This window comes from Misgurnus anguillicaudatus, chromosome 19 (assembly GCF_027580225.2).
Source record: "Misgurnus anguillicaudatus chromosome 19, ASM2758022v2, whole genome shotgun sequence".
Lineage (NCBI taxonomy): Eukaryota > Metazoa > Chordata > Actinopteri > Cypriniformes > Cobitidae > Misgurnus > Misgurnus anguillicaudatus.
This window is the reverse complement of record NC_073355.2, coordinates 32,674,364-32,689,858: the sequence shown is the minus strand read 5'-3', so window position 1 is coordinate 32,689,858 and position 15,495 is coordinate 32,674,364. Positions and strand designations below refer to the sequence as shown.

The following is a 15,495-nucleotide window of genomic DNA, read 5'->3' as shown; positions in this document are numbered from 1 at the left end:
CATTGAAAATCTATGCACAGTATACTGTCCAGGAACAGAGAGGTAATAAAAAAACATCATCAAAGTAGCCATTTGACATCAGTGGGTCAGTTAAAATGTGTTGAAGCATCGAAAATACATTTTGGTCCAAAAATAATAAAATTACGACATCATTCAGCATTGTCTTCTCTTCCGGTTCTGTTTTGAACGCGCACGAGACTAAAGTCACATGACTGCAGTGACGCAGCTGACGTACAACGTGGCTGATGTGTTATTAGGTGCGTCCCCGCTTTTTTTTGTGCGCCCGAGCTTCGTTTACAGTCTGAGGGAGACGAATGCTGTTAATGTGAAAAAAATTCACAAACATATCTGAGGATAACACGCCATCTGCGTCACAAGACTTTAGTCAGACACATGCGCTACACAATAGACATGGAAGAGAATGCTGAATAAATTTGTCATTTTTGGACCAAGATGTATTTTGGATGCTTCAACACATTCTAACTGACCCATTGATGTCAAATGGCAACTTTGATTATGTTTTTTATTATCTTTCTGGACATGGACAGTATACCGTGCATAGATTTTCAATGTAGGGTCAGAAAGCTCTCGGACTAAACATAAAACATCGGAGGCCTTACAAGTTTGGAACGACATGAGGGTGAGTCCTTAATGACATTATTTTTCATTTTTGGGTGAACTATCCCTTTAATTTTCTAATGGACATATGGAAACTTAAACACGCTGACTTTTTGGGATTTTAGCTCATTCACAGTAACCCCCAGAGTTAGATAAGTGCATACATACCCCTTCATCTCTGTGCATGCCGTAACTCTGTCTGACGCACCCACCGCTAGCCTATCTGAGCATAAAGACTTGAAGTAAATGGCTCCACATTTTCCTATTTATGTGTTGTGATTTGTTTAGTCACACCGTGTACAAACAACAAGGTCATGACACAGCCATCTTTTAATACATACTGGGAACTATATTCTCAGAAGGTGAAGCACTTGCTACTTGGGGGGAGTAACTGCACAACTCTGACCGAACTCTCTGCTCCTCACCGGGGGTTTCTCAGGTGCTGCTAGCAAATCACTGCACCCAAGTAGCCGGGCTTTGCCTTCTGAGAATATAGTTCCCTGTATGTATATGATTAATAGATGGCTGTGTCTCACATGACCTTGTTATTTGTACATGTTGTGACTATACAAATCACAACATATAAATAGGAAAAAGTTGGCATTATTTTGTCACTTATTGGGAGCAGCATGCTAGCTGGAGCCATTTACTTCAAGTCATTGTGCAAAGCTAAGCTAGCGGTGGGTGCATCAGACAGAGTTACGGCACGCACAGAGATGAAAGGAGTATGTATGCACTTATCTAACTATGGGGATACAGTGAATAAGATAAAGAAATAAGCCTTTAAGGTCAAAATAGTTAATTCAACTTGCCAACTGTGAAGTAACACAGACAAAGTTATTTTAAAAAGTTGACTTATCAACTTTTTCAACACATCTACCAGATCCGTGTACTATAGTGGAGTGGATAGAAGACATTAGCAGATGGCCAAATATAAAGTGGCCAGATACATATATACGTATATTAGTATATTATCTTGATAACCTGCGCGAGGACGTGGATGTACTGAAGAGCTATTTATTTACATAATTTAAATTACTGTTAGTTTAAATGTACTTACATTAAACAACTATACATCATTAAAAAGTGTTTTGATTTAAGATTTAGTTTTTGACCTTTATTTTAATCTGAGAATCCTAGTAACAGTAATTTCTTCATTTTTGTCAGGCGTTATGAAAATGAAAAACGGTACATACCTTTAATTTGAAATATAACCCTCAGCCGCACTCATTGATAAAAATACTCCTCCGTGATCGTCATGAAAGCACTCGATAAAACAACATCTATCGGGGCTTTTAATTCAAAGTATGCATATTTGGAGAAATATTACTTCAATTTTATATGTTTACTTCAAATTTCTGCAGTGGGGGTAATATTTCACCCATTTTTATTCAAAACATGGCGATATGAGCAAGCTGGAGTCCTGTAAGCATTCACACTCAGTTTGTTTCATTCATACGTGAAGCCGGAGGGCGCTAAAGTCTGAAACTCTTTCATAAACTTTCATAGAAAGAATAAGACGTCAGTCAGCTCAGCAGCAGCCAGCTGTCAGTCAGACGTGAACTTGAACAGTGACCTGCAACGAGCGATCGCTGTTTTTATAATAACATGCAAATAAAGATGTTTTGATGTTTTAAAACCATGGAGACAATAAAAACGATTAAGATTATATAAGGTTTGTCTGTATTTTTAACGATATGTCTGTTATTTTAATAACAGTACTGTATATTATAATACTATGCTAAGCTAACAGCATAAATAACATAAAATTGTTTATTTTCGGTCTTATTTTATGATCCAAAGCCACATCAGATCACCCATGATTGTTTAAGAACTCGACTTTTGATGTTATAATGTGAGTTTTATTATAAATGCTTTTACTTGTAGTGTTTTGATGGTATGCTAAGCTAACGTACTAGCTGTTCTATAAACATCTGCTGTCTGGAGATATGAGATATGTGTTTCTAGGAATAATTTTGACTGGTAAAGCTTCTTTAAGGTAAGTTTCTTTTTGTAAGAAAGGACTTTAATAAAAAGAAAGTGAATTGAGACAAAAGGAGGAAATAAAACACTAAATAGAAATTATGAGCAATTATTATATTGTTTATAATAATAAAATAAACATTTAGACAGCCATATCCCGGATTAAAAGTTGTTAATGACTCATCCGGATGCTTATTTAATGAGTCTGTTTAAAACACGGAGCAATAGGACAATAAACTGAAAGGATGTTGTGAGATATAAATAAACAAACATTAGCTTAGCATTTTTGCTGTTTTCCCTAAATAAATTTACATGACATGGGTCTAAAAAACATTTCATAAAATACAGAGTTTTAGATGTATCATCTTCAGATTTAAAACAGAACATGGTCATACCTGTGGCTTTATCTGCAGAGCATTTCTAGATTGCTTCAAGGCCAATTTCATTTAGATTTTCATAACAATATTTCATACATGTTTGGTGGAGTTTATAAAAAAGAATAATTTAAGCTCTCTATAACAACTTTTTTCATTATGAAAGTAACTAATGTTCACCTCTTAATAAACTTCCAAGTGTCTGCTTTCAAATGAGACCAAACTTATGCTTTTAGTGCAAAGACTTTATAAACTGTATCTATTTTAGTTTGGCTATGACAGTTTTTGTGGGGGGGTTCGGAAAATGGAATGAGGGCTAACAGGTTATATTAGTGCAACCAAACGCAACAACCAGACATTTTGATGCTGGGAAACCGTTTTAATAAACTTTGAGTTGCTAACAGGTTAGAGAACCACTGGGGAACAACAACACTTCCGTGGCCGAAATGCGCGCGCAAGCTATTTGATCACGTGGGCTGTAAAAGGTTCTGGAGGCCACCAAGCCATGCCTTCATCGTATTTACCTGAGTGAAAAAAACAGAAAAGACATTTTATTTTGCCTAAATTACAAAGGTTAATTAAAGGCTCTATTTTATGAATAGGTGTGTGTCCAAAAACACTTACTTCCTATCACTTTATTACTTAATAACCACTTTGTCTGACTGTCTACAGTGGCTGTGCACTTGTACTAAACTAGCTCTTTGATTGACAGGTCTACTTTTAACGTTACCATAAAAACGCACAACAAGAGCTGCCTTTAATTTTAAGCATGTCACTTAGACAAAATCATTAAAAATTCATTTAGAGTGTAAGGGGTTGATATTATAAAATGACAGATGTCATTTTTGTGTAGACAAAAGACAGTCCGTCAATTTATTACCGTTTACCTAACTGTTTACCGAACGATCCCCTCACGTCAAAAATACTGTCTAAAACAACTCACTGAAAAATATTTAATACGCGAACATATTAATAATAACTAACCAGGGGTGCGTTTCCCAAAACCATGTTGCTTATTTTCCATTGCCAACCAACTACCCAACAAACATTTGGACGTGTGATGACCGTTGAAAAGACGTCCGTTCGTCACGTCCCGTCCGCGTTGAAAAATATATCCAAAATGAAAGTTGAGCCGACGTCTTTGACGTCATCTGGCCGTGAATTACACGTCTTTTCTGCACGTCCGTGGACGTCTAAATGCGCCGTATTTTGGATGTTTAAATGTGTTCCTGCATAGTTTAAATATATGTTTTAAGCCCTCATATAGCAAACATGTGGACGTTTTATGACCGTTGAAAAGACGACCCTTCGTCACGTCCCATCGCGGTTGAAAAATACCCTAAATTAAAGTTGAGCGGACGTCTTTGACGTCATTTGGCCGTGAATTACACGTCTTTTCTGCCCGTCCCTGGACGTCTAAATGTGCCGTCTTCTGGATGTTTAAATGTGTTGCTGCATAGTTTAAATGTATGCATATAAAATGAATATACACCCATTGTGTAACATCGTGAAAGGCAATCAATTGTATTGAGGTTTAACACATATTCACAAAGGTTCAAAATCAGTTCAAAATTGGTCCAGTCAGACCTGAACGTCCATAAACCGTTTTAACCACGTGTACTTCACAAACACATTAAAGAATACATTATTTGTGGCCATAACAAAAAAAGAAGCATGTTCTGATTTAGCACTTTTTATTTTTTTTAACCATTTAACTATAATAACAACTTCAAAACACTTTCTATAAAGGGATAGTTCACCCAAAAATTAATATTTAGTCATTTATTCCCTCTCATGTTTCAAACCTGTATACCCTTCTATGTTCTGCTGAACACAAAGACATGTGAAAGAATGTTTTTAACAAAGCAGATCCCACAACCCATTACTACAATTGTAAAAAAAATATTGACAGTTAATTGGTTGTGAAGTTACAAACATTCTTCAATCTTTGTGTTCATCAGAAAATATAAAGGTATACAGGTTTGAAACATGTGGATAAGAAAATTATAACAATTTTCCTTTTTTGGTGAACTCTCTCTTTAACACATCACAGCTGTTTAGCTTTTTTGTATCCACCACCCCAGCTCTTCCTGGAGCGTGCTTGAGGTGGTCTGCCATAGCTGCATCTATTTCCGAGTCTGTGGCATTTGGGCTTCACCTCTTCACAGCATCTGAAGGAAGAGAAGAATGTTTCTTTTTAAAATAAATACAATTAAAATTTTGAGGTAAATGACATGCACTTACTTTCAAAATCTTTATGGCCTACAGCTAAAATGATATATTAATATTATATATATTATTGTACAAAATATGCTCTGCTTTAAATAAGTGTTAGATCAGTTGTGGGGGATACAGCATTTGTCCCCTCCCTCTACAAAACCACTGTGGTGCCCTTGAGAAAGACCCTTAACTAGGTGTGTCAAAAAATGAACAGGATATTTCTGATAAAGACAGGTGAGCTGTGATGTCCCCTGAATAGATCAAGCATAACAATAAAATTACAATCAATATACAAGAACAAGTTTTTGTAGATCAACATTCCCCAAATTACCTTGAATAACATAATACAAAGGTGTGCCTTTAAAAGACTTCTTTTCCAGATGTCCACCACCCCTCATATTGAACTTTGCCATAAGACAATTTGACATCATTCTGTGAAAGAAATGTAAGATTACTTCACCTTAGACAAATAACCTAAAAGGTCAATAAATCACAATTAACAGTAATTAGCAATTGCATACAATGTTCAAACATACACTATGTGTTAACACTTCACAACTTCACTTGTTTCATCTACCATTTAACAAGTGCTATGAACTATATCCTCATCCATAAGTTTGGGTGACAAGTAACGGCTTACACTGAAATTATGTTTTGATTTCTTGTTTTTAGTATGGCTGACTGTTTAAGTCATTACGAACATTAAAACTTCTCAACAAGTGATGTGTGACGGATTAAATCCTGAATTGAAGTAATATAAATAGCTGGGTTAATTATGGTGGTAATCAATATATATTCCTTAAATATTATGCAGGATTACACAAATCAAGAGAAATACATACCTGTTAATAACGTTGTTCACGCAGTCTCTGACAGAATATCCACCAACTCAGACAGTTGCTGGACCTAAATGTGAAAACAATTGAAATAATGTTATAGAAAGATAGATGGAAATATATATACATATTCTTTATGTCACAACTTACGCAGATCACCTTGTTATCAACATATTTGATGTATTCATAATGCACAATACACAGTCATATAGCATTTCTTACATGTTGCATTTGAAGCTGAGGCCATAGGTGAAGAATCAGGTAGTCTCCATCCGGTAATTTTTTCGTTGTGTTATCTCACCTGTACAAATAGAGTTAATTATATGGTAGTGTAAAATATTAACAGTAAATCACTTCACAGTGTAATACTGCATTAGTTATGAAATCAGCTGGCTGTACTTTTAGGTCTTTGTGGTTGAGCAATGACAGATATTATAAGCTCTGTATTTGTAACTATTAACTCAGATTCAGAGAAATGTAAATATGTTTATACTCTTAGCTTTGTTGTCACTAATGTAAAATCTTGCATGACACCTTGCATGTAATTTCATTAAGTACAATAAACATACACATGCACAATGTATTTTAAAAAATACATAGTAGTGTAAAATATTAAAATAAATCACTTTTTATATCAAAGTTTTTGGATATTATGTTGACATTCAGGCAAAACCCTAACTCATGGAATACATTTTTACCTAAAAATGAGAATGACATTATAAAGGCAAAAGTGTATGCACTTAGGAGCCAAGCAATGTGTTTGTATAGTGTGGGAATGCACCAAAAAAAGCATCAGTAGCACGTACGTCTCATAGTGTCACAGCTTATTCTAGGGTATAGATCAATCACACCATTGTGATACCGATGTTTACTGTCATGAAGTGTGCCTGTGTAAACAAAATACACCAAAACAATTTATATACATTTTTGAGTTTCATATCAAAATATATAAAAGTCATTTTTGAAAGAATCATGTTTTTTCGTAGTATTAAGCAAAAGCAGTCAAAAACTTACAACTTAATGTAGGGTAGACAAAGTCAGGGGTGGGGCACGCCTCATCTAAGTGTGGTGGACACAAAACTTGATCTTTAGCACAAACAAGGACATATGAAACATTAGAACATTAACAAATGTGTAGACTGTTTAAGTCATATCTACAAAAATTCATATCTACAGTTTTCCATACCTTTTTTTATTGTTTGTAGAATGCACATCTTTATTTGGTTTGTGTTGACCTTCAACTGTAAATAAAACGAAATTGTAATTATTGATATTAACTCCACAATAACAACTCCAATTTGTTAATGTATTTTCAAACTGAGACATTTACCTGACTTGGGTTTTGGGTGGTTATATTTTGGAGGGTCTGTGTAGGACACAGTGCCTTTAACAGCTTGTTTATTTTTTATTTGGATGAGGTTCTGCTTTTCCTTTGTACAAAACAAAAGCAAAGGAAGTTAATCAAACAAACACTTCTGCTAAACTTTTAATGCAAAACAGTATTTAATATTTTGCATGTGCAATGTTTAGGCAATCAAATCATTGTAATTCCATTAATGCCAAATAACTTTTATTTTTCAGATAATTTACTTTCTGAAAGAGACTTTCAAGAGGCTACATTAATAAGTTACTTTGACTGTATCCTTAAACATACTTTATACCATGTATAAGTTCAAAGTACGTTAGCTTTTAGCCTTCTAGCTAATTATTGCAATACTCAGTGTGGACAATTCTGGCAACGTTTATTTCGGAGCCTTCGTGTCAAACAAGTAAAACTTAAGCACGTTAATCAAATAATACACAATGTACTTACCCAACAGTAGATTTTGAATGATATATAGACAAAACTCCCTCGTAATCGCTCCTCGTGTTTGAATGTGAACTTCCGGAAGAACGCGTGACGTCACCCCTATCTCGCGAGATAATCTGTCCTATCGCGGGATTTTGTAATATCCCCAGATTTATCACTATATTTCTTAAATTAATAGCACAGTTTTTGAAATTACATCCAACTCAGACCTAAATGGGGACCGGATATGTATCTGTTTTACATTTATATGCATACATTCAATAATAAAACAGGTTGGAATAATGACTAAAATGCAGTGTGGCTTTGCAATCACACTGGGCACTTTGTGATTATAATTTATTTAAACAAGATAAAGTTAATATATTTACTTTGTATACAAATCGTGTATTTCATAAAGATTATCCTTTTTTTTCCCTACTAGTCTAGTCTAGACGTGTAAAAGACGTCAGTGGACGTCTATTCACAACCTCTTAAAAACCTACTTTTTGCACTTAAATTAATTATTGCAGTATTAACCAAGGTGTAAGCACAGCATTTGCATATTTCACAATGACTTTATAGAAGGTTTATGATTTTTTATAGAGGGTCATGATGGACTATAAATGCACGTGTAAAAGACGTCACCTAGTGACGTCCTCTTACAACCGATTCACAACAGGGTATAAATATTGAAGCACGCGTAGTAAAAGTCAAAGTAACAATTATACATGCAACCTCATAGAACTATAGACATGTACAAATGTATCTGAATGCATGTTTATGAAATGTTCCGTGTTACATATTTTCACCGATTTGTGCCGTCATACCGCGACTATTTTTGGCCAGGGACACGACGTTGCGGTCGGACCAATGTTTGCTGGGTAGTTGCTAACACAACAGGTTAGCAACTATGGTTTTGGGAAACGCACCCCAAGTCAACAGTTATAACAACAAACCAAGTTTAAAAACATGTAACGTTGCCTCCGACGCCAATTTCTGTCATCCGTTTATCGAAAACATTTCCACAATCATATTTAATCAACATACCTTCGCGCTTACACTGCCGGCTTGATGTGGAACAACAACTGCGTAGATCTAGTGAAGAAAAAAAGAGGCGCGGTCGGCATAAAGGTTGCTCGCGGTTCCTCTGCCGATCTCCGGCTGCAGACTCATCGCGCCGATCGTTTACCCACCTACTTTTATTCTGTGTGCAGGGGAAAAACCCCAACCGACACTTTGCCGCTGGTGCCCTCCAATTGCCGACGTCGGTAAGACTGAACGTGCTGTCTGGGTCTATATTTTGAGTTAGTTTCTGAATAAAAAGAAGTTTTGATTACATTTCCAGCGAGAAATATATACTTTATTTTCATAATATTCACTCAGTGAATTTACATAATCATCGCTTGCTTGATTTTACGCAGATTTTCCAGATCTCGCCAGAATAATGTGAAACTGATACGTTTTGGTTGCTATGGACACTGCCAGGGCTCGTCGCATGACGTCTTTTAAAGACTTTATTAAAACCGCGTTCAGCTACAGGTAAAACAACATTCAGAGGTGATTTTAACAACGCTCCACGGCGCGTGAGAGTAAGCATTTTAAGCGTTTTCTGATCATGTAGGTAAGTGCTTTTATTAGACGTGATGCATGCTGGGTGGGAAATTATTTTTTATCAAAGACTCGTTGATGGTAATTAATATAGATATGAATATACATTTTGCAACCCTGTATCACATGAAATACGTTCTGAGGAAACTATTTTGCAAATCGCAATTACGTTAACGTTACATGCCAACATATAAGCAGTGCTATTACGTTGGTCCTTAACCTAATATGACCCGTCGCCATGGACACAAGGGGTCGGATATCTAAAGTTAAATATTTTTAACTTACGCGTAAAATGGTTGATTTTAAAAATATATATATTCTAAGTAAACAACAACAGCCCAGGTTTAGTAAACATTTTTTTATTGAAACTATAAATAAATATTCTGCATCCATTTTAGGTGTGCCACTGTGGGTGGCTCCCGCACACCCCCGTGGCTAGTACGCCCCTGCCGTGACCCAAATCTCGTTCGCACATCATCGCGATGTTTATCATCAATTTACAAACCTCGCCAGTCGCCTCATCTTTGTGAGTATACCATTACATTTCTGTTTGTTCGATATTAAATTCATTATATGTTTTTTATTAATCCAGATCGGCTTCTAAATGTTGTCTGAATTGTATTGGTCATCTATATTACATTCTTTTTGTTCAAAATAGTGATTAGCGCGTGAGTAAAAGTCACGTTATGTTTGTTAGTCACCATTAACATAACGTGACAGATCCTCGATCATTTTATTATATTCATATTTTTGGAATTAACTACCAATGTTCTTCTACTGTGGTATTTTGTGTTTATAGTACACAAATCATACCTTGTTTCTACCGCAGTTAGTTTACTTCTACTGTGCTAGTACAGTAACAGCAAACCTTATGCTTTTACCACAGTAGTTCAGCCTTTTTATACATAGTAAAAAACAGTAACAACAACAACACCATGCTTTTAATACATTTGATGTACAATTCAGAAACCTTAGACATTCAGATCCTTCTTTTTTGGTCAGTTTTAATCTATTGCCGTTTTATTTATTTATTTATCTTATTATATAGTCTTATGATAGTGGGCGGATCTTGGGGTTTGTTGTAAATAGTTATACACATACAATGTTTAGTAAATAAAGAATTTTGAAAAAAAAAATATATATATATATATGGACTGGGCATAGATCAATTTAGATTTGAGTATTTAGGTATTGAATGTGATGCTGGAGATTGTATAATTATTTTTCACTTTTCCTCAGTATAAAGTGTTTTATCATTCACATTTTTGTGTTGAAATAGATTAGCCTATCCCCTGTATGTCATCGATGCGCTACTTCAAAGATGTGAGGAAAAGAACATACACCTGCGAGTAGTCTGTTACATTGCCTGTGTTATTGCCTCACATTTGCAGGTAAGTACCCTTTTTTCTGTGTAAAACTGAATTATTGTTTTAAAGAAAAGACCTTTAACTTATTTATGTCATACTATGTTCAATCAGAAATCAGGTGAGGGCATATCACACAACATTGCCTTGGCCGTACCAGCATTTCATGTTTATGGACACAAATTGCCCTGCCAGGTAATTCAAGGACTTTATAGGGAAATCAGGATAACACACATCATTCACTCCCTGTTTGGCCTCAATTTTTCCTGTCTATGCACTGCAAAGCTGAAATTAGCCAGAAAGGCCTAAAATAATCTTTAATCTAACAATTTTCCAACCTGACGTTTGTCTAAACTTGTTTCAGAGATGCAATGTATAAGACAACCCAGTGGAAACCGTTTATCTCAAATCTGTCTGGGTCAAACTAATCACTATAAGCAGAGGATTGTTATAACCAAATTGGTTTCCTTTGTTTCTTTTTATGCAGATTGCCTAATTTGTATAATAATTACAGTAATATAAAGTAATAAAAAGAACAGCTTTGCTATTTTTACAAATTAAAAGATAAAATACCTTAAGATCACTATAAGCAGTAGGGTCATGCTTTGTGTACAGTATGTGATATTTTACCACTTTGCTTTAATCATAGATCAAGTACAGTACCAGATGGCTTGATGGGTTTGGGCTCACAGACGGGGAAGGAATGGAAAGGCTGTGGTCTTTCCTCCAAAGATTTGCCAGAGTCACAAAGGAGATGACTCCATCTCATCGCCTTGACCTACTGACTGATGCCCTTTTGCATTAGGGGCGGAGGAAATCAACTGACCTAGGTGTGTCTACTGCTGTATAACCTTTCAAAATTCTGTGCTGGTGGTTCAGTGTTTATACATTTTATATTTTCTGGAGTGAAGCCGATCACACACAAAATGGTAAGCATACTATTAGTAGATTAAACTGTCTTTTCATAGGTGCAGCTACTGCAAAGAGTAGACAAAGCAGAGAAAATATTGATTCTTGCTCAGGAAGATATCTCATGTCATCAGAGAGGCACCAGGTAAACAATGCACATAAGAAGCAGGTAACAATTAGTTGTAGATGAGAGAATACATTCCATTTATAAGTGCATTTTGCACAAGAGTATTTAGGATTGATGTGTGTCTTGTTTTCTGTTATTGTTGTTGTATAGTGTTGATTTCTGAAGGAGACATGGAGAGATGGAAAAAGCTAGCCCAACAGAAACCAATAAGTAAGGAACTGAAGTTAAAGTCTTAAATACTGTAAGAATGTCATGAATAATATTAACAAAGAATATTGCAAATGTAATACTTACCTTTCCGTGTACAGTAATAAAATATAATCATGTTAAGAAGTAACATGAAATGAATGACTTTATTAGAGTGGTAGTAATGTCGTCTTTTCTTCAGACACTGTCTGTAGATGGAAAAGGGACTACATCATCAGACTGATTCAGCTCTACAAGTTCAAGTAAGAGTTTAAGGTTTTTATGTAAGACTTTGGTAATTACAGACGTCTTTAAAGGAAAACACCACCGTTTTTCAATATTTTACTATGTTCTTACTGTAGCTCAACTTAGATGAATTAATACATACCTATCTTTATTCAATGCATGCACTTTTAGTCTTTGTTAAGCACTTTGTGAATGTGTTGGCATTTAGCCTAGCCCCATTCATTCCTATGGCTCCAAACAAAAGTTTTATTTTGTGCCACCATACTTACTCGTGTAAATACATGGAAGTGTTTGGTGGCTTCTAAATTCATCCCTGTTTGGAGCCATATGAATGATTGGGGCTAGGCTAAATGCTAATACATTCACAAGAGATTAAAAGATTAAAAGTGTACAAAGATTAAAAGTGCACGCATTGAAAAAGATAGGTATGTATCAATTCGTTTAAGTTGAGGTAAGAACATAGTAAAACAGGGCTATTCAAATCTTACCCTGGAGGCCTGGAGCACTACAGAGTTTATGTACCATTAACTACCTGTGATTTTGTAGTGATCATGAAGACCTTGATTAGCCTGCTCAGGTGTGTTTGATCAGGGTTGGAGCTTAACTATGCAGTGCTCTGGCCCTCCAGGGTAAGATCTGAATAGCCCTGTAGTAAAATATTGAAAAACGGTGTTGCTGATGTGCTTCAACGTGTGATTTATAGTAATGGCATCGTTTTGAAGGAAACTGTCACCGGTGGTTATAAATTAAAGTATTGCAGCATTATTGCAAATCTTCATGTGGTGTAATTAGTAATCTATTACTACCAAGGCCTTACTTGTAACATATGTTTGGTCAGGTGTACCACGGTAATGCTTTCTGCTTGCTAGCTACTGAACTTTTGTGCTGTACTTTTTGTAATGTGTAGATATGGGACTCGTGAGTCACACAAAAAGGGTGAAACAGTAATCTGTCTGTTACTGTTCTCTGATCAAGTGTGTACATAACGTTTAATACTAATTATTTGCTAACCATTGTAGAATTGAGGACTCTGCTGAACATTGAGGAAAAAAAAACGTATCGGGAGAAGATGGCAAGAGTCTGATTCAAACTTCCAGTCTACCCTTAAAGATGTGGACCGTGAGCTCAGAGTCCAACTGTAAGGCTAGAACAGAATCAAGCGAGAGAGCAGTCGTCCTCCACCAGAGAAGAATATATCCAGGTATAGTGCTAAAAGTGGATAAGTAGATACAATATGACATTATAGGTTTGAACTTAAAAAGGACTATAATACAAACTAATAGATTCATTTTTTTGCCTGTGTGTTTCCTAGCTTTGCTTCAGATGGGCAGGGCATTGCCATTAGACTCTCCAAGCAGGTAGCCAATTGATTTTCAGGAATCATGTGATCCCTCTTGGCATGTCTACTTCTGCTTTAATGACACTGTAAGTATAGTTACTTAACCCTAGTAACCACACAGCAGTCACTCTAGTAACCATCTGACAAACTAACTACCTGCAAATCATATTAGAAACCACCTGGTAACATAACATAGCATTTTGTTTTCTTTTGTCTTCTAGATTGAAGAAGATGATGTTTCGAGAAGTCTAAAAAGGCGAGGGATTGATGCCTTACATATGAAGAGTGGATGCTTTACCAGGAAATGTGAAGTCTAAGGGGCCAGTCACAACAAAAGCGTTTATGGCAGTTGCAGGCGCCTTTTTTGAATGATATTCTATGGGCAGGGCGCGTTTACGCGCTGTTTATGTGCGCCTTGCTGTTTTTTGCCGCCTGCCGCGCACGCATTTTTGAAGGAGCGCTGAGAGCGGAGAAGCGCCCGACGTCATTCGGGTCTTTCCATTGTCCAATCGAATGAGGGGAGAGGCGGGCCTTACGTTGTGGTAAGGGAAGTTTACAGGGGCTTTGAAGAACCGGACTCCACTCGCTCACTCTCTCCTGCGTGTTTGTGCACCTCTCACCCTCAAACAAGGTCAGAGCAAGCGCCCTCTTTTTAAAGTTTCTGCTAATATGACAGTTAACAGCAAAAGAGCGCTCACAAGAGCGCTCACGCTTCAATATTTGATTGACAAGACAGCTGACTCGGTGGTTGCTTAGCAATATGAAAAGCCACGTCGCACTGCTCTTTTTTTAAAAAAAGGCAGTGCGTCGCGCCTTGCGTTTGCAAGCGTTTATGGCGATTTTGGTGTGACTGGCCCCTAACTGAACACCCCATCAGCAGCAGGCCTCTAACATTTGTGCTCTAACATCAAAGACACTGAGCAGCCTGGTGCAAAAGCTGCTCTCATTCAACACCTCCAACACCTGGAAAGAAAACTACATCAAGCCATTGTGATGTTTCACCCACATCTATCGGACATTGTTCCTGCAGACAACCCCCACTTGTGTCAGGCCCTCCCCATGCCAAGCATACAGACACTGGTATACAATGATAAGAGTGATAATGATAAAAATGTGGATAAATATGATAACTAGCACTACAGATTTTTTGTTAATTTTTAGTCTGATATTGTATTCTGTAAAAAGAAAGATGTAAAATGTATAGTATATGTTGCAGCATATCATAGAAACCTTTATGGTGGTGTAATATAATGTTCGCCTTACTTGTGCAAACATGATGTTTTACTAGATCTGATTTATTATTAAACGTAGGTACTGTTTTTAAGCACACATATTCGCAATAGTCTGTGTGAGGACAAAATTGTTTGTTTACCATTGTGATGTTACTTATTTACTGTAATGTACAAATGTGGTCAATGTGTGTAAGGTGTTTTGTTTTTGAATCCTTTTAAACAAATACTGTAAAAGTTTGTAAAAAATAAAAAGTTTTCCACAATCAGTTATAGTCATGATTTCAGCTATTGTCACAGCATACTTTAAAGGTGAATGAATAGTGATGAACTTAATAAATGACTTATACAATGATTTTACAGTCATAATCCACAAGACAGACTGCCACATACATGTTCTTACATAACCATTATATTGGCTTAAAATTCTCCCGAACTAAGTTGATGTGGATTAATACTTTTTTCTTCCCATTATATTACCTTTAGTATTATATAGTTCGTTGCTATGGTGGTTGCTATGAGGCTGCTATCACTGAAACCACGAAGCTTGCATGACGTGTTTTCTTTTTAAATGACATTTAACATTTTCCTACAGAAAACAAAATTTGATAACTCAACAATATGATAATTTTCAACAATTTCTCATTCTCGATTTTGAGAAATTAGT

At 36.0% G+C, this 15,495-nt stretch overlaps 1 protein-coding gene and 2 long non-coding RNA genes across 14 annotated transcripts in view; 1 reads left to right on the top strand and 2 right to left on the bottom strand.

The window, feature by feature from the left end:
- Positions 1-15,495, bottom strand: part of crhr1 (corticotropin releasing hormone receptor 1) — a 173,463-nt gene that overhangs the window by 116,977 nt on the left and 40,991 nt on the right. The window lies entirely within an intron of this gene.
- Positions 4,484-8,698, bottom strand: LOC129450593 (uncharacterized). Of its 7 annotated transcripts, XR_012359292.1 has the most exons (7): positions 7,362-8,678; positions 7,218-7,272; positions 7,046-7,117; positions 6,838-6,918; positions 6,254-6,332; positions 6,038-6,101; positions 4,484-5,627 (listed from the first exon to the last, which is right to left on the bottom strand). It is a non-coding gene; the product is annotated as an uncharacterized lncRNA (long non-coding RNA). The 7 variants fall into 7 exon arrangements; XR_012359295.1 differs by having other exon boundaries at positions 6,038-6,918; positions 7,362-7,461; positions 7,845-8,698; XR_012359293.1 differs by having other exon boundaries at positions 4,484-5,446; positions 5,527-5,627; positions 6,038-6,918; positions 7,362-8,685.
- LOC129428105 (uncharacterized) lies at positions 9,158-15,421 on the top strand. Of its 6 annotated transcripts, none has more exons than XR_012359284.1 (10): positions 9,159-9,441; positions 9,827-9,954; positions 10,708-10,819; positions 10,907-10,987; positions 11,442-11,846; positions 11,979-12,038; positions 12,217-12,277; positions 13,280-13,461; positions 13,573-13,685; positions 13,821-15,421. It is a non-coding gene; the product is annotated as an uncharacterized lncRNA (long non-coding RNA). The 6 variants fall into 6 exon arrangements; XR_012359285.1 differs by having other exon boundaries at positions 9,161-9,954; positions 11,442-11,622; positions 11,761-11,870; positions 13,821-15,419; XR_012359281.1 differs by having other exon boundaries at positions 9,163-9,954; positions 11,442-11,622; positions 11,761-11,846; positions 13,821-15,417.